Source organism: Camellia sinensis, chromosome 5 (genome assembly GCF_055761805.1).
Source record: "Camellia sinensis isolate YWXY chromosome 5, ASM5576180v1, whole genome shotgun sequence".
NCBI classification, from domain to species: domain Eukaryota; kingdom Viridiplantae; phylum Streptophyta; class Magnoliopsida; order Ericales; family Theaceae; genus Camellia; species Camellia sinensis.
Window position 1 is genome coordinate 10,044,490 of NC_138965.1, and position 18,923 is coordinate 10,063,412.

Here is an 18,923-nt window from a genome sequence, read left to right on the forward strand (position 1 = left end):
TAGATAGAGTCTTTTACTTATTTGTAATGTTTATGGACTTATATTTTATTTCTATAATCCTTTCAGCGATTAAATAGGTTCAAATTAAATATTTTAAGAATTTAATAGATTTGCTTGATAGTCTAAAAATTAAATAGACAATTTAATAATAATTTAGTGATAGAAAGTGTAATAAACCCTTAAAATGTCATTATTTTTTTGTTGTCGGAACTGTTCATTCTCCACCTCAGAAGCCAGCATCAAACAAACAAACAAGTCACCATCTCCCTCTCTTATTCTCATCTGCCATTCACAGATGCCTCATGGACTTTGTTGCATGAACATGTGTTACCCTCCCTAGAAGTGGTTGTCTCCAGATGAAAAAGTCGTCGACGGTTTGGTACTCAACCTCTTTATTGGTTGCCAAGTGTAAAGCGTTGCACGAGCCTTCTAAGGCTATGTTTGTTTGAGAATATGATCTTTGGATTTGATTAACAATTTAACAAAATACATAAATTCATGATTAGGTAAAAAAAATTAGAATTTACACCAATAAACTATGTGAAAAAAGCATCCCTCGTACAGAAGTTATTGAATCTCAAAAGGTGAGTGGGATATTAAAATGAGAATCAAGAAAAAATTTAGATTAATTGACTAAATTATATATAAAAAGTAAAAATCTAAAGTATGATATTCAAATATCCTACCCATATATCGATGGTGGGAAGAGTACAAGGAGTTCAAATCACGATATTTTCGGGGCAAATACTTGGAGTCGAAACGGTTCAAAGTTATGAACTTAGACATCCTTTGCAACCGGACTCCAAACAGTTTAGAGCCATAAACTTAGAGATCTCAGTACTTGGCTTCAAATTAAGAGTCCTAGAACACTTGTAAAGTTTGAACTATTATGATATGAGATTGACACGTTAGAACCATGATGTGGCGTGTCCGAAAATAAACCCTCTCTCAAAGATGGAGAACTCGAGGATTAATTCATTCAAAGATGGAGAACTCGAGGATTAACTATTTCATTCTTCATTCAATAGCCTATACCCAAAGTCAAGGTGGCAGGACTTGGGGAGTCTCTTTGGACTTGGCACCATTGTGGCTGGAAGTCCTCTTGGATCACACCTAACCCTTATTTTGGGATGGTGGGAATTATTAGTTTGTTGGCTAAAGAGAATGATTGGTCGAGATAATTCATGAGGGGATTCCATGAAATGCTTTGCCATTCTCTCTCTCTCTTTCTTTTGTTTGTTTTGACACTACAAGAAATTTTACTTTTGGTGAGTAAAATTTTAGTCGCCAAAAGTCTTATTTTGATTGCCAATTACTTTTGGTGACTAATATATTTGGTTGCCAAATTGGTCACTAATAGTTCGTCGAGAAGACAATCGGCGACTAAAACTTTAGTTGCCATATATTTTTTAAAAATAATTATATATACATATTTTTTACTTTTAGCGACTAAATTGTTTAGTAGCCAAGCCAATTGAGCATGTATGTTTGGCGACTGACTATTTGGTAGCTAAAAGTTTCACTTTTTGAGAATTGGCAACTAAAAATTTAATAGCCAAAAGTTTCTTTTTTACAATTGGCTACTAAAAGTTTAGTAGTCAAAAGTTTCACTTTTTTACAATTGGCGACTAAAATTTTAGTAGCCAAAAACCAACCTGTGATATTTGTTTAGTCGTCCAAAGGTTTCATTTAGTTTTTTTAATTTGTTCTATAATATTTTTTGCACCACCTGGAACCTGTGCATATACAAAATTATTCATCCATTCATTCATTTATTCAATTCTCAACCATTCAATAAAAATATTTCTTCACAACTTGTAGCATTCAATTTTCAACCATATACAAAACTTAACTATTAACCATACACATCAAAGAAAATAAGAATCCATAAATATAGTATAATCCAACAAATACATATACTATCCAAACCAACAATTAAAATTCAAATTAAAAAAAATCATACTAAACAAAACATATTAGGTGTACATGTTTTCCATAAACAAAAAATATAATGTAAATTGCGCCCATGCAAACATCATCGATCTGACCCAAAAACATCACTGTATCCATGCCTACATCATTAATCTGTAACAAAAACCAATGAGGTAAGTAATTAAAGATGCAGAGCTTGATTTTTGTTTAAACAGAATATGGTTCAATTTATTTAACAGAGTAATTTAGCTTATGGAGAAGGAAAAGTTAGATAACTAACTCAGTTAAATTTAGATAAATAACGCAACGAATATATCAATTGATATAGCAAGACTAAATAAAGAAAAATCAATCAAAGATTCCTTTTAGCTTAACAGATTGTTATTTCAAAGATTTCAACTAAAATAGGCAAATAACGATTTGTAAGGATATAACACACAATATCAGTTATACAACAACAAAGCGAGTTTATCAATTAGCTATTACAGTTAATTTAAGATGAATAGCACAATATTTATTATAACTCATATAACAAGACTAAATGAGAGAAAATTAGTGAAGTAGCTAATTGAAAACACTATGAATGATTTTGGATTTAACAGATTAAGATTTGAATAGGCAAGTAGTGGCTTCAACAGATTAAGATTTGGAGTTGTTGTGGGCTTGATTCAGTACATGTTTGAGCACAAATTACATTGTCAATAAGTTAGGCTTGTGGCTTAGAAGTTTGAGAAGCCTAAGAGACATTTTATCAAACAGTTTGAAGGCAAGGAAAAAAAAAAAAACAAATCCTTTGTTGTAAGAATCCAAATCCAAAACAATAACAAACTATTTTGACATTATAAGAATCTAAAGAAACAATCCATCTATAAGAATCCAAAACAACAACCCATCTTGAAGGTCTGATTTGGTTGTTTACGAAGGAATTAAAACTAATTCAGTGAGGTTTAGGGCATAAATCGAGACCACCATGGCGCTCTCCTTCATCTTCGCCCCATTAACGCCTTTTTTCAGTTAAGTTTAATGCGTTTTTGGCTCTAACTCCCAACCTACACCTGCTAATTATATTATGTGTGTTATCACAGGTCCTATTTGTTACAAGATAGGTGGCTGTGACATTCGTACGATGGTTTGGGGGCTGTTTCCCATTTTCGCCCCCCTTAACGCTCTTTTTCGGTTAAGTTTAATGCGTTTTCGGCTCTAACTCTCAACCTACGAATGCTAATTACATATTGTCTATTGTCATAGGGAAGCTGGCCGTGACATCCATATAGTGGTTATGGGGCAGTTTTGCTTTTTCGCACCTTTAACGCCCTTTTTCGATTAAGTTTAATGCGTTTTCGGCTCTAACTCCCAACCTACTCGTGCTAATTACATTATGTCTGTTGTTACAGGTCCTATTTGTCACAAGGAAAGTGGCCGTGACATCTGAATGGTGGTTCAAGGGCTGTTTCACAGTTTCGCAGTTTCACCCCCTTATCGCCCTTTTTCGATTAAGTTTAAGGCGTTTTCAGCTTTAACTCCCAACCTACACGTGCTAATTACATTCCGTCTCTTGTTACAGGTCCTATTTGTCATGGGAAAGGTGTCTGTGACATCCGTATAGTGGTTCGGGGGTTATTTCTCAATTTTGCCCCTTTAAAGCCATTTTTCGGTTAAGTTTAAGGCATTTTCGGCTCTAACTTCCAACATACACGTGCTAATTACATTCTGTCTCTTGTCACAGCTCCTATTTGTCACAGAGAAGGTGATCGTGACATCCAAACGATGGTTCGGGGGCTGTTTCACAGTTTCGCTCCCTTAACGCCTTTTTTCAATTAAGTTTAAGGCATTTTCGGCTCTAACTCCCAACCTACACCTGCTAATTATATTTCGTCTATTGTCATAGGTCCAATTTGTCACGGGAAAGGTGGTCGTGACATCCGTGCGGTGATTCGGGGGCTGTTTCTCAGTTTCGTCCCCCTTAACGCCCTTTTTCGGTAAAACTTAAGGCGTTTTCAGCTCTAACTCCCAACATACACGTGTTAATTACATTCCGTCTATTTTCATAAGTCCTATTTGTCACAGGAAAGGTGGCCGTGACATCCGAACGGTGGTTCGAGGGCTATTTCATAGTTTCGCCCTCTTAACGACCTTTTTCAGTTAAGTTTAAAGCGTTTTCAACTCTAACTCCCAACATACACATGCTAATTACATTCAATTTGTTGTCACAGGAAAGGTGGCTGTGACATCTGAACGGTGGTTCGGGGGCTGTTTCGCAGTTTCGCCTTCTTAACCCCTTTTTTCAGTTAAGTTTAAGGCGTTTTTAGCTCTAACTCCCAACCTACACGTGCTAACTACATTTTGTCTATTGTCATAGGTCCTATTTGTCATGGGGAAGGTGGCTGTGACATCTGAACGGTGATTCAGGGGCTATTTCGCAGTTTCACCCCCTTAACGCCCTTTTTCGGTTAAGTTTAAGGCGTTTTCGGCTCTAACTCCCAATGTACATGTGCTAATTACATTTTGTCTGTTGTCACAGGTCCTATTTTTCATGGAAAAGGTGGCCATGACATCCGTACAATGGTTCAACGGCTGTTTCGCATTTTCGCCCCCTTAACGTCGTTTTTCGATTAAGTTTAAGGCATTTTCGGCTCTAATTCCCAACCTACGCGTGCTAATTGCATTCTGTATATTGTCACAGGTCCTATTTGTCATGGAGAAGCTAGCCGTGACACTTGAACGGTGGTTTGGGGGCAGTTTTGCAATTTTGCCCCCTTAACGCCTTTTTTTCAGTTAAGTTTAAGGCGTTTTCGGCTCTAACTCCCTACATACACGTGATAATTACATTCCGTTTATTGTCATAGGTCGTATTTGTCACAGGGAAGGTGGCTGTGACATCCGTACAGTGGTTCGGGGGCTGTCTCACATTTTCACCCCCTTAACGCCTTTTTTAGGTTAAGTTTAAGGCATTTTCGGCGCTAACTCCCAGCGTACACATGCTAATTACATTCCGCTTGTTGTCACAAGTCCGATTTGTCATGGGGAAGCTGGCTGTGACATCCCTACATACTCTAATTAAATCTCGTATGTCCCTACAGGTCCTATATATATATACTAGACAAGCTCCAAATAAACAAAGATCATTTTAAAATGCATCCAATTAGAAGCATCAATTACTTTGTATAAATTTCCAAGCACAATTGGCTACAAAAAATAAAAATGAAAGAAGGAAAGACAAAGCAATTAAAACTAATTACACAACAAATATCAAAAGGACAAGTATTATGAAGAGTATAAAGTCAAACCAAAGTTTGGAGGTAATAAAGATTGATTCAAACTAGAGTTTGAAAGTAATAAACAAATCCTCACGCTTCACGATACCATCTTCAAACAACTTCTTCAAAACCAAACCAATCTACAAGGAAAGAAAACTAGATTAGTGCCTCCAAAACCTTCCAAGAAACTAAGAAATCTTCTCGTTCCGAACAAATTATCTTTGACCATCGAGGTGAGTAAGTCTATTAAAATCAAATCACCAATTACACCATTAATGTAGTCAGTTGCAAATATGAATTCTAAATCATGGTAAGGATCAGAACTGATGAGACCCATCGTAAAACACATAATGGCTTGGCTTATTCACAAAGAGGTTCATTCTTGTTTAAGGTTACTGTGATGTAACCGGAGTATGGACAAAATAAGAAATTTTTTTCGTCAGATATTTTTAAGAAAAATGATACTTGTATTGTAAGATCAACAATCATTATAAGAACAAAAAGAAATATGTCCACGCAAAAAAAAAAAAAAAAAAACCACATATTTTAGTTTACCCATATGCATTAACAATTTCCTGAAATGCATTTGTAAAGTGGTTGGTTCTGAAGTATGTTGGAGGTGGTTCCACAACATCCATTGTGTGAAATATTATACCTACTTATGAATTGCTATCAATTGTAGCCCGTTGCAGTATTTCATGAATCTACACATAATAAAACCTTTTCTTTTTTGATAATAATGTAATAAATAATGGAAGCAACTGCAGATATTTTGCCCAAAACAAGAATGACATAAGAAGAGACCAAAGTACCTGAGTTTTGGCAATTATTAGACACTAACCCTCTCTGACAAGACATTTTTTTGTAACATCAAAATTCAGCATGTTCAGTGTATCATACACAAAATCTGAAACAGATGAGAAATATATAAATACATGTATCCCATAAAGACAAAAAGGCCCATACATATTTTGCTTGTCGTAAAAAAACTAAACTACATAATGTGCTACACAAACATCAGTCAAAAATAAAATGAACACTGCAAGCATGTAGGAAAATGCAGCCAGTCAATTTAACAGCATACTTCTTGAGTTAGTTGCCTTTGTTTCATTATATCTTCGGATACAGAATAGCAAATTCCACCAAATGCTTCACAAATTTTCAATATTTTTGTCTTTGCTTACTCCCTCGAGAAGAAAACTACAAAAACAATTTTCTCAACCTACACATGCAATATACAAGCAAAATTAGCTGAATTCAGAAATTCAGGCCACAGTCTTCAAAGCAATAGAAGTACACCAACATAGCACTCTAGTGAAGAAAGCATACTATTAAGAAGTAGAATATATTCAAGGTTTTCAGATTATAAGCTATAGTAAGAAAATACATAGAAAGAAAATTTATCCCAAAAGACCAAAAGATAATAATATAAATAAGAGAATGACTACTTTAGTTGATACAGGATCCAAGATTTGTTCATCAGTTGGTGCCTGATTGAAAAGCATGTTGCATTTTGTAGCACGAAACAACATCCGCTCAAACCTAAGAGCTTTGGATTTACTGATAATGCCACTAATAAATCTTAAACCAAATTGATTTAATGGCCCAGGTTGCATCTCTTATAGAATGGATTATCTATAATAACCGAAATCATGTTTATAGTTTATCTACCTAAACAGTATTTGACAAAGCAGGCAATTACCTATTCAAGTAAAGATGCTGTATCTGCATAGACATCACTAAAGTACACAAGATCATCTAACTCTCTTTCCTCTTTGACTGCATGACTCTTACTTGAAACAAGGAAATCACTTGCCTAGAATTGCGCATGAGAAGGCATAAGAAAAGCATCTAAAACTATATTTTGGATTGAAGCTTCACATATGCACATACTCAAGAAAGAAATAACACTAAAATTATTTGGCACAGATTTATTCAGCCACAACTTTCACACTATATTTATACTCCATCTAAGCACTAGACATGTTAATAAGAAAGAAACAGAGATCATTTGATGGCTTGGGGCTTATCAACCATTGTTTGAGAGCATTGGTTCGTAAAAAATTCTTACTGTTAAACACCTCAATGCTCTCAAACACCTCATTTTATACTTTCTCTCATATATAAATTTGATATTAAGATTCACCTAGTAGTGACACACTACTATAAAAAATAAAAATAAATGAATAAATAAAAGCAGTTAACCCTTAAAGTCAAAATTAAGAATATGAGAGTCATCCAACAAATCATTTAAATCTTAATTTCTTCAATTAACAATATTTCCTTATAGTAACAGAAACAGTTGTAATAATTAATTTAAACAAAACACAATTATCATCAGCTTCCAAGAACCATTCGAATTAAACTTCAAAATCTCAACAGGTTGACTCTAAACTTCACATTTATCACCACCAAGGTTTTAAAAAGCGGCCGCAACCGTTACGTAACGCCGTTACGTAACGGTTTTGGCGGTTACCGCCACCCGTTACGGCCGCTTTTGCAGTGTGATTGAGATTCACAGGTACGTCGGCCGTAGCAGCTGCTGTAGCGGTCGTAACGGTGCCGTAACAGCCGTAACGGCCTGTTACGCACCGTTACGTAACGGTTCCAAACTGTTTCTTTAAAAAAAATATAAAAAAAAGCTGAAAATGGGAGAAGAGAGATAGAGAGAAGAGGGAAGATAAAGAGAGAAAATAGAGGAGCAAGAGATAGAAAGAGAGAGAAGAGGGAAGATAAAGAGAGAAAATAGAGGAGCAAGAGATAGAAAGAGAGAGAAGAGGGAAGATAAAGAGAGAAAATAGAGGAGCAAGAGATAGAGAGAGAGAAGAGGGAAGATGAAGAACATATTATTGATTTGTTGAAACTATAAGATGTATGCTATTCTATTCAGCTGCTATCACTAAACCATTTTGTTTGTGTGTGTCTATCTATATATTGTTTGAAAATAATAATAATAATAATAAGTGTAGTTATTATCTATTTGGTTGGGTTAAAATATGTATATATATTTATATATATATATATATATATTTAGGCTCTTATTTATTCTTTTACTTTTGTCATTATTTATCTTATATATAATAGTTAGTGATTGATTTTTTGTAAAATATAAAGTCATTAATTATTAAAATAAAATGTAAAAAACTCAGTTTATAGTGATTTAAAAATAAGAAATACTTAAAAATTTATAAAAATTGATCAATATTTATTTTTAACCCAATAAATATGATCATAGAAAAAAAATATGCGTATCGGTAAGTTTTTTTCAAACTGTGCAAAAAATAAAAAAATTCACGATTCCGGTTACTGCAAACGTTACACTACGGCCTTTACACCCCGCAACCGCAACCACGTCACTGCCACCGTTACGGCGACCACAACCGCTTTTCAAAACCTTGATCACCACTAATAACCATGAATCAGCACTAATGACCAAAGCCCTCTTTCCAATATGAAGAATTTTATCAACATTAGCAAAACTCAGTAGAGTATTCCAGGATACTTGACAGCTATCAACCCAGCTCCTAAACCCACCAAAGCAGGATACACAACCGTAGGGACCCCAAATTTTTCCTTGATAAACTCAAATGCCTCACTGAACCCAAATTTTTCCCTTAACAAAAACAAAGAGAACTACAAAATTAGCTGGGCAATCTACCAATGCAACTCCAAATTTACTGCAATTTGAAGAAATTAAACCAAAAACAAGCTAAACAGGAAATTAAACTAAATAAATAATATCAACCCTAGAGTAAGAGTGAGAAATGGGGAAATAAAGGAAGGGAAAGAGAGAGAGAGAGAGAGAACCTGTTCGTATTGCGGCGATGGCGGTGTGGTGGCGATGTGCGTCTTACGGTAAGCAAAGGTGGTAAACGACTGAAGTGAGGTGAGGTTTGGTGGTGACTGGTTCTGTGTGTGTCTGTGTGTGTGTGTGTGTGAGAGAGAGAGGGAGAGAGAAAGAGAAAGAGAAAAAGAACCTTGTTTTCAAAAATGCTAAGAAGAACTGGCTCCAATCTTTTAATGTTCCCACTAAAATTTTATATACCTTTGGCGACCAAACTTGTTGTTTGTCGTCAAAGGTTAAATTATACCAACTAATTTATATAGTAGCCAACATTTAACAAACAACGACTAATATTTTAGTCGCCAAAAGTAACTATTTTGGCTACTAAAGGTATTTTGGTCACCGAAAAGAAATATTCAACGACTAAATTTTTCGTCACCAAAGATAAAAGTAAAATTTATGTTTTTTATTTAGTGACTAAATAGTTTTAGTGGGCAAAAATTACCTTACAGCGACTAAAAAATTTTTAGTCACCGAAATGAATATTTGCTGACCAAAACTTTGGTCACCAAAGTTTAATAGCAAACATTATGCTAAGTTTTGGCAACTAAGTTTATTTTAGTAGCCAAAAACTGGTGTACCACAATTAACAAAAATTTTAGTAGCCTAAAACATGATCTAATGCCGACTAAAATAATTTTTAGTCGCCTATTGTTCATATTTAGTGACTAATATTTTTTTTAATTGCCAATAATGAAGATACAGCTACTAAAAAAAATTAGTAACTAAAAACCATATTCAATGGCGACCAATATAATTTTTAGTTGCCTATTCTACAACTTTTGGCGATTAAAAAAGTTTAGTCATGGTCACCAACCGTGTAAATTGTTGTAGTGTGATCTTTCACCCAATCACCATTCTCTCCATCTCTTCTTGAATCTATTTTGGTTGTCAACAAATCTCTGGCCTCTCCGTTCTATTTTTAAAGGAATTCATCTTTTCCGGTACAGTTTATCTTTTCCAGCGACTTTTCTAGCAAAATCAATATTTTTGGTGAGCTTCCAAGAACTTATCTCATACATTATAAATATAGGATTTTTTTCAAATCTATTATCATAATCGTAAGCCAATTCAAGCCTGGAATACGATATAAAATACAAATAATATAAAAACTGACAGTTTTAAAAATGTCAATCTCATTAAATTCACAAATATAATCTTAGCTGTTAGTAATTCAAAAGAATTAAACTAATGTGAGTCCTGGCTCAAATGTATAGTATTACATATGGGATAACATGCAAAAGTTGTTTACTTTTCAGGATTCATTTTTTAAAAAAATTAAAGTTTTTATTTTTTGTATTTTTTGCTTTTATTGAATTTTTAAAATATTTTCAGTAATTTTTTTAATTTTTAGATACACCTAATATAATTACATTTAAAAAAAATATAATATGTGTGAATAGAATCTTTAAAAAATTCACTAAATACCAAAAATGCAAAAAAAAAAAAGAAAGAAGAAAATTTAGTACATTTTTGTATTTTTGTGTATTTATTGATTTTTTAAAATATTTTTTTTACAAATATTTACTTTTTAGATATATTTAAATAAGATGCATCTAAAAAAGTAAAAAAATTACTTAAAATTTTAAAAATATTCACTAAAAATAAAAAAATAAATATAAATATGGAAGATAAAAAAAAAACTCAATTTTTAAAAAAATCGAAAGTTTATTGTAGAGCGATTATTGCCCTACAAGTCTATGATAGAGCCTCATGTGTTTTATTTTTATTTATTTTTAGGCTGCACAAGAGTTAGGGATTCAATCAACTGAGCTAGACTTCTAGTTATGTACTGGTATATTCTATCGATTAATTTAAAAAAAAATTGTTAGAATATTTTTTCATAATCAATGAATTTAATTCTTGATGCTTGTGCCATAATAACTCTCCTACTATCATGAAGACACTAGTTATTCAAAAACATATATTATTCAAAATTTTATTTAAAAATCTATCAAAATTTTCAAAGTGAGACTTTACTATATAAAAATTGAATATAGACTTATTTTTCTGGGTAAATTTATTCTTTTTTTTTAAGAACAATTGATTAAATTTGATGTTAATTATGATATGAGTTATTCTCAAACCGTTCGAATCATATTGTGTACACCCTTAGGTATTGCTATAAAAACAATTATGCCCTTAAATCAAATCTATCTATATATGTATCTATATCTATATCTATCTATATATTATATAAGGAAAAAAGGATTTTTAACTCACAAGTCTTATCGGAGATTCAATATTTCAATCTTAATTTTTTGATTTAAAAAAAAAAAGAAATTTCTCAACATTTAATGACTTCTCCCATACACACCCTTTTCAATTTCTTCCATACCTATTTAATTATTTTGGAAATAATAGTTATCCCTTAATTTATGAATTTCAAATGGAAAGATAACAAAAATATTTAATAATCTCTCCATTCTAATTTCTGTCATTGATTTCTAAAAGAAAATATTAAAATCTGTCTTCCTTTTCTCTCCCTCAAAAAATCAGATAATATTTTTCATGAGAATTGTGAGTACCAATCTATATCTTATATATTATATTATAACATAACCCAAAAAAAAATTAAATTAAAAATCAAACATACAAACAGATAAAATTAATAAATATGATTTTGATTTATTCAATTAAAATCTTTCTTTTGCCTCTTAATATTCAATTTTAAATTTTAAAATTCTTTAAAGTCTATCTAAACAAATCTAATTTGAAAATATCTCATACCATCATACTTTAAATCAATAAAACTTACATGTCTATCACATTTCTGACTATTATCATAACTTACTTAAATAATAATAAAGAAGATAAGAATTAAATTAAATTAAAAATCATAGATAAATTAAATTAAAACCATGATTATTGTGTAGATACACTACAAGAAAATACACATTTGGCGACTAAATTTTTAGTTGCCAAAAGTGATTTTTTAGTCGCCAAAAGTCGGATTTTAGGTTTTCCCGACTAAATTTTTTAGTTGCCATGTTTGTCGCTGGAAAACTGTCGCGGAAGGTATGGGCGACTAACCCACTTATAGTTGCCAAAAACAAACTCTATAGCGACTAAAATTTTCGTCGCCAAAGCTCATTTATATTTTTTAAATTATACATTTGGCGACTAAAACTTTAGTCGCCAATAGTGGATTTTTTTTTTAATTTATACATTTGCCGACTATTTTTTTCGTCGCCAATAATAAAGCTTTTGGCGACCACCTGTTTTAGTCGCCAAAAGCATATTTAAAAAAAAAAATTTGAACCTGTGTTACTCGCAAGTTTCGAACCTCGAACATCCCACCACTACATTCCAAACCTTTTGCCTAACACTCCTTCCACTATGCCACAACATCATCACATTAATATATATGCAATATATATTATTTATATAGTATATTAACCGTTATTAATACAAAATAATATATATAAATATAATTTTTTTAATTCAATATACTTTATGTAAAAAATAAATTATTTACTAAAAAAAAATTTAGGTCACTTTTGGCGACTAAATTAAATTTTTAGTCGCCAATTCTATCATTTTCGGCTACTAATTATAATTTAGTAGCAAAAAAATTAAGTTTCGCCTAAAAATAAGTAGTTTTGGCGACTAAACCTGTTTTTAGTCGCCAAAAACGTCCCCTTTTGGCTACTAAACTGAATTTTAGTCGGCAATGGACTGTTTTTAGCTATTAATTTTTTTTTGTAGCTAAAAAGCTTCACTTTCAGCGACTAAACTGTTTTTAGTTGGCAAAACACCAACAATCGTCGATTAATCTGTTTTTTAGTCGCCAAAACCATCACTTTTGGCTACTAAATTATTTTAGTCGCCAAAAACTGTCACTTTTGGCTACTAAACAACCTTTAGTCGCTAAAACCCCCACATTGGGCGACTAAACTGCCTTTTAGTCGCTAAAAGCCTTGTATTCGGCGACTAAACTCTTTTAGTCGGCAAAAGTCACCAATTTTGGCGACTAAATCCATTTTAGTCGCCATTTGTACTACTTTTAGCGACGAAAAAATTTATTTTAGTCGCGAAATCTGTATTTTCTTGTAGTGATAGAAAGGGGAATTTCTCTGGAGAGAGGGAAGGCCTTAATTGCTCTGGAGAGTGGAAATGTTAGGGGAAGGTCGGAGAAATTTTTAAAATTTCTCTAAAAAATCCAAAGAAATTCTAACCAAAGAATTTCTCTGGACCAATCCAGAGAAAATTCAATCCAAACTAAAGAATTTCTCTGGACCAACCCAAAAAAAATTCAGACCGAACTAGAGAATTGAAAATGTCAATCATGAAAGTCCCAATAGACTTGAAAATGTCAGCAATTGCCATGAAGATTAGTGTGGGGCTTTACAAGTGGAAAAAGTAGACAGAAATGGCAATATATCAGACAACTCCATTGTGGAATCTATATCAAGTGTGGATATATCCCCAGATGATGTTGTAGGAGTCATAGGTTGTAACGCCCTCAAAATAAACCTATAATTCATACATTCATGATACAAGAAATTGACAATATATTCAAGAGAATAAAGTGTACATCTATTTATCAGAGTATTTATCACAAAAGTATTACATGTTGACAACAAAAGTAAATGCCCTAAAGGCTTATAACTTTCCAAGCCAACACTTGGTTACAAAAAAATAGAGTACTAACTCATATACGTTAAGCCTTCGGCTTGAATTTACATGTAATACACAAAAAGGTAAATAACAAAAAGGGATCTTCAACCTCTAAGCCTCTCAAGCTATGTCCTTGGAGGTGACATATCACCTGAACCTAAAAATGATATCCCATATAGGGTGAGTCAATGTCTAGTAGAGATATGCTAAACTAAGTATGAGAAATAACTAAAACAATAGCATTTGATATATGGTTGACACTTATAAACCAACTTACAACGCGTTTCAATTCAATATCAAGTACATCCATTTTTCATTTCAGTTTCCTTCACTTATACAGTTTTGATTCATAACTATGGCTCAGAACCTGGCCAAACAATGCAATGAGACTATAACACATACTTCACAATTCACATGAGAATATAACTCATATTAAAACACTTCCACACTTCCACACTTCAACACTTCAAGTGATATACAGATTTGCTGTATCAGTGGAGTCCATTCCTTATCTCCTCCTAAACAGGTTTGAGAGTCCATTCCTATCTCCTCTCAAACCATGGAGTACATCCCTTATCTCCTCCCAAACAATATACATATACAATGTATTTTAACACTTATCATATACAATGATCAATCAATACACACATTTGCTGTATTATTCCAACCGTCATATTCAATGATGTAATCAATGTGATTAGTTTCAGTTTTCCCTAATCATCATACAATGTCTACAACAATCAAGACTATCCTCCACAGATAGCCCAAAGCAGTTATCTCTAAACAGATAATAAATTTATCAACAGATAAAATATCGACATTTTCATAAGTGAGTGATTAAATTATCCAACTACACCATTTACTCCCACAAATTTTCAATTTCATGAGTTTCACTTCAATTTCACATTTCCCCAAATTAATTATTCAACATAATTAGGGCATTTTTTCCCCTTTTCTCAATATTAGCCCAAAGGCTCAATTTCATCGATTTAACAACAACAATTTCATTTTTCAATGTCCCATACACACATAGATTTTAACATTTGAAAACCCCCCTTTTATAACCTCAAATCAAACCCTAACTTTCTCAAAATGACTAGGCAACACCATCTAATCAAAATGACCAAAATTTATATTACAACTCATAGAATAGAGTAGGTTACCCCTACCTCAAATTTCGGAGCTCAATGGAGAAGATGAAGAAATTCGAAGGTGCTCCAAACCTAAAGATTTTCGGATCAGAATGTAGCCCACACCAAGCTCCACACTTTTTACAAAGGGACTATGGTAGAAGATCATCAAAACTAGATGATTTCGAAGAGAGGTGTATTCTAGAGAGATGAGCTCTCAAATGAAGTTTTGAAAAGCTAGAGAGAGAGAGAGAGAGAGAGAGAGAGAGAGAGAGAGAGAGAAGGTCGCAAAGTGATCCAAAAATGGCTTTTCTCGGACTGATATATCATACAGTCCGCTCGAGCGTGGAACGCCCTGCTCAAGCGTCAGACACAGACTCACGCTCGAGCGTGAAAAGCGCCGCTCGAGCGTCGAATGCATACTTCCAGAAGTTCTACAGATGAAGGTCCCCGCTCGAGCGTGAAAGTGGACGCTCGAGCGTCCGATGACCTGCAGCCAAAAGTACAGAGGGTTGAATAATCACGCTCGAGCGTCAAAATGCCTGCTCGAGCAGAGCAACAAAAGCAAAGGGCCCATTCGAGCGTGAAGGCCAAAATCTGGGCATCAACTCTTGGTTTCCAAACATAACCAACCTGTTTCAAACCTACCCAACACAACCCAAGACTCAAATATAAGGAATTTAAAGGATGAGAATGAGAATAAGACAACAACCAACATCCACGGACCCGAGCCCGGAATACAGTTTAAACAAATAAGGGAAAACCGAGATCGCTATATAGGTCAGAAATAATTCTGGAAAGCAAGAAGAGCTATTGTCCAGTAAGTATCTCTGATTGATCATTAATATGTTTATTTGCTATGGATTAACTATGTTGAAATGAAGGAATCATGCATACTATGTGAAGCACAGTGCATTTTTATACCTAAATTTAAATTTAAAGGTTTATAATTGTTCACATGTGCATATTGAGGTGTAGTTTTTTTTACACAATTTTCTTTGAAGCAAAACACTAGTCCTCATTGTTGTCCAGAGAAATTTGGCATTTTCTCGGTGAATTTTCTCCGAGAAATTCTCTAGGAGGTCCAGAGAAATAGAGAAACCTCCTAGAGAAATTCTAGTTCTCTGGAGAGAAATTCTTTCAGAGGTCCAAAGAAATTCTGGGGAGAAATTTCTCTAGATCGGAATTTCTCTGGAGAGAAATTTCTCTGGGAAGTCTAAAGAAAATCTCTAGATGAAATTTCTTTGGATCAAATTGATGGATCTTAGACATTATGAAAATATTTGGTATCCTTTATGCTATAAAATCTTAATATCAGGGACCTTAAAAAAAAATTCCCAAAAAATTACTTCATATTTTAAAAATATTCACTAAAAACAAAAAAATATGAAAAATAAAAACACTAAATTTCTAAAAAACTGAATTTAGAAAATTAAAACCAAACACATTGATTACGATTTGGAAAATGGTGGGATAGAAAGGAAAGGAAAGGAAAGGAAATATTTGGGAAAGAGACATGGAGAAGAATATAAAAGACAATTGACAATGAAAATAATTCATTCCAAAAAAGTTCAATTTAATTATTAAAAAGATCTAATTTTTCTTCATATTTACTACAGAAAATCTAGTTTATTTAAAATTGTGCATTATTTGTATTTTCTACAAATATCACATTTTTTTAAAACTACAAAACAATGAGAAATACTCATAAAACATTTAAAAAAATGAAAACACTGCTATATATAGTTTATTTTCTTACTATTTTGTATTATACTTGACAAAATATTATTAATTTGTTAATAATTATTTTTTAATGAAAAATTAATACAGTAAATTCCATTGACCTCCCTTGATTTTTGAAAATAAAATATAGTAAATGTTAAAATTTTAGTATAATTACACTAACCTCTTTTTTAGGGTTAGTTTGTGTATAACTTATTTTTTGACTTACTTATTACTAAAATGCGTGTAAAAAAATAGAGAGGTGATGTGACAGAAATAAACCAATAAGTCAATAAACAGCTTATTTAAGCTTCGTTTGGCAATGAGTTTTTTTGACTAATAGTCACAAAAAGACAAAAATAGGTTAAAAAGTCAATAAGGCAAAATGTCACATCCAAACCATAATTATTTTACTTTTTCTCTCATAAAAGTCAAAAAAATCAATCCAAACGAACTTTAAGTCCTAGCTAAAATAGCCAAAATGCTAAAAAGCCAACTAAAAAAGTCTATTGCCAAACGACAACTTAAGAGTTACCCAAAACAAGTAAGACTAAAAGAACTAGAACTAATATAAATGATATGAAGACACAAGAATTAAAATATATATTTTAGTGTAAACTCTAGGGTTTCGCGTGTTTTTCAATTTAAACCCCAGAGTTTTAATTTTGACAAATTAAACCCTGGAGTTTCTTCCGTGTTTCAATGTAAACCTTCCGTCCATATCCATTTTATTGGACTAACGAAATCTGGGCAAAATTCTCATGTTCAAATACACATGTTCAAACACTTGTATCATCCTTGTCGTAACTTCATTTCGCCTCATTTTTGCGTCGTTCGATTCACCTCATTGCCTAGTTTTCATTCCACCTTTCATACGCCTTGTTCCACCTCTTTTTGTGTGCTGTTAAAACTCCGAAAGTTGGTAAAAAATAAGATTTTTCTCTCTTTAGGTAAAATTTTCATATTCAAACACACATGTTCAAGCACTTATATCTCATTCGTCGTAACTTTGTTTTGCTTCATTTTTGCGTTATTGGATTCATCTCATGGTCTATGGTCTAGTTTTCATTCCACCCCTTATAAGCCTTGTTCCACCAATTTTTGTATGTTGTTAGAGCTCTGAAAGTTGGCCAAAAATAAAATTTCTCACTTTTTTTCCCCCATCTATCTTATATCTCCATACTTCTTCCTTCCTCCTTTTTTTCCACAAGTTTTCTCTCTTTTCCTCTTCCTTCATGGTCCTTCCCCTATTCTTATGTTTCTTTCCGTTCTTGTAAATCATATACATTCGTACTCGACGACACCGCCGCCGTCGGAGGTTCAGTGGCCACCACGAGCTCGATGGAAGGGCTATGAAGGAAAAAGAAAAGGACAAAAGAGAATAATTGTGGAAAGAAAGTAGAAAGGAAGAAGCATATAGATAAAAGATAGAGGAGGGGAAAAAAAAACAAGAGACTTATTTTATTTTTGGCCAACTTTTGAAGCGTTGGCGGCATGCAAAAAGAGGTGGACTAAGGCGCATGAGGGGTGAAATGAAAACTAGGTCATGATGTGAATCCAACAACACCAAAATTAGACGAAACAGAGTTACGATAAGGGAGATACAAGTGCTTGAACATGTGAGTTTGAATATGAAAATTTTGCCCAAAGAGAGAGAACTTATTTTTGGCCAACTTTTGGAACTCTGATAATATGCAAAAAGATGTGGAACGAGGCTTATGAGGGGTGGAACGAAAACTAGGCCATGAGGTGAATCCAACGACGCAAAAATGAGGCAAGGCGGAGTCACGACAAAGGAGATACAAGTGCTTGAACATGTGTATTTGAATATGAAAATTTTACTCAAAGAGACAAAATCTTATATTTGACCAACTTTTAGAGTTCCAACAGCACACAAAATAAGGTGGAACAAGGCGTATAAGGGATAAAATTAAAACGAGACAATGAGGTGAATCCAACGATGCAAAAATGAGGCGAAACGAAATTACGACAAAGGATATACAAGTGTTTGAACATGCGTGTTTAAATATGAGAATTTTGCTTAGATTCTGTTAGTTCAATCAAACGGATATGAATTGAGGGTTCACATTGAAACATGAAGAAACTCTAAGATTTAATTTGTCAAAATTGAAACCTTGGGTTTAAATTAAAAAACACGCGAAATCCTAGGTTTTTTTTTTTTGGTAATTTAAATTTTAAGGAAGGCAATGTAATTTATACAAATTAATAATAAATATTCATGTAGATATCAAGTAAAGGATAATGAAAAATTTAGTCATGAAATTAATATTAGAAATATAAGAGAAATATTATTTACACAGAAAATTTACGCACAGAATGTACCATATTTATGTGTACGTAGCATTGGTCAAGAATATAGTGACCAAAACCACAGTTCTATATGGTAAAAAAATTATT

The 18,923-nt window shown here is 32.9% G+C and overlaps 1 long non-coding RNA gene across 1 annotated transcript; it reads right to left on the reverse strand.

The window, feature by feature from the left end:
- Positions 1-1,813: 1,813 nt before the first annotated feature.
- Positions 1,814-9,202, reverse strand: LOC114268841 (uncharacterized). Its single transcript, XR_003631414.2, has 5 exons — positions 8,997-9,202; positions 6,274-6,411; positions 6,002-6,096; positions 5,220-5,329; positions 1,814-2,085 (listed from the first exon to the last, which is right to left on the reverse strand). It is a non-coding gene; the product is annotated as an uncharacterized LOC114268841 (long non-coding RNA).
- Positions 9,203-18,923: the final 9,721 nt, after the last annotated feature.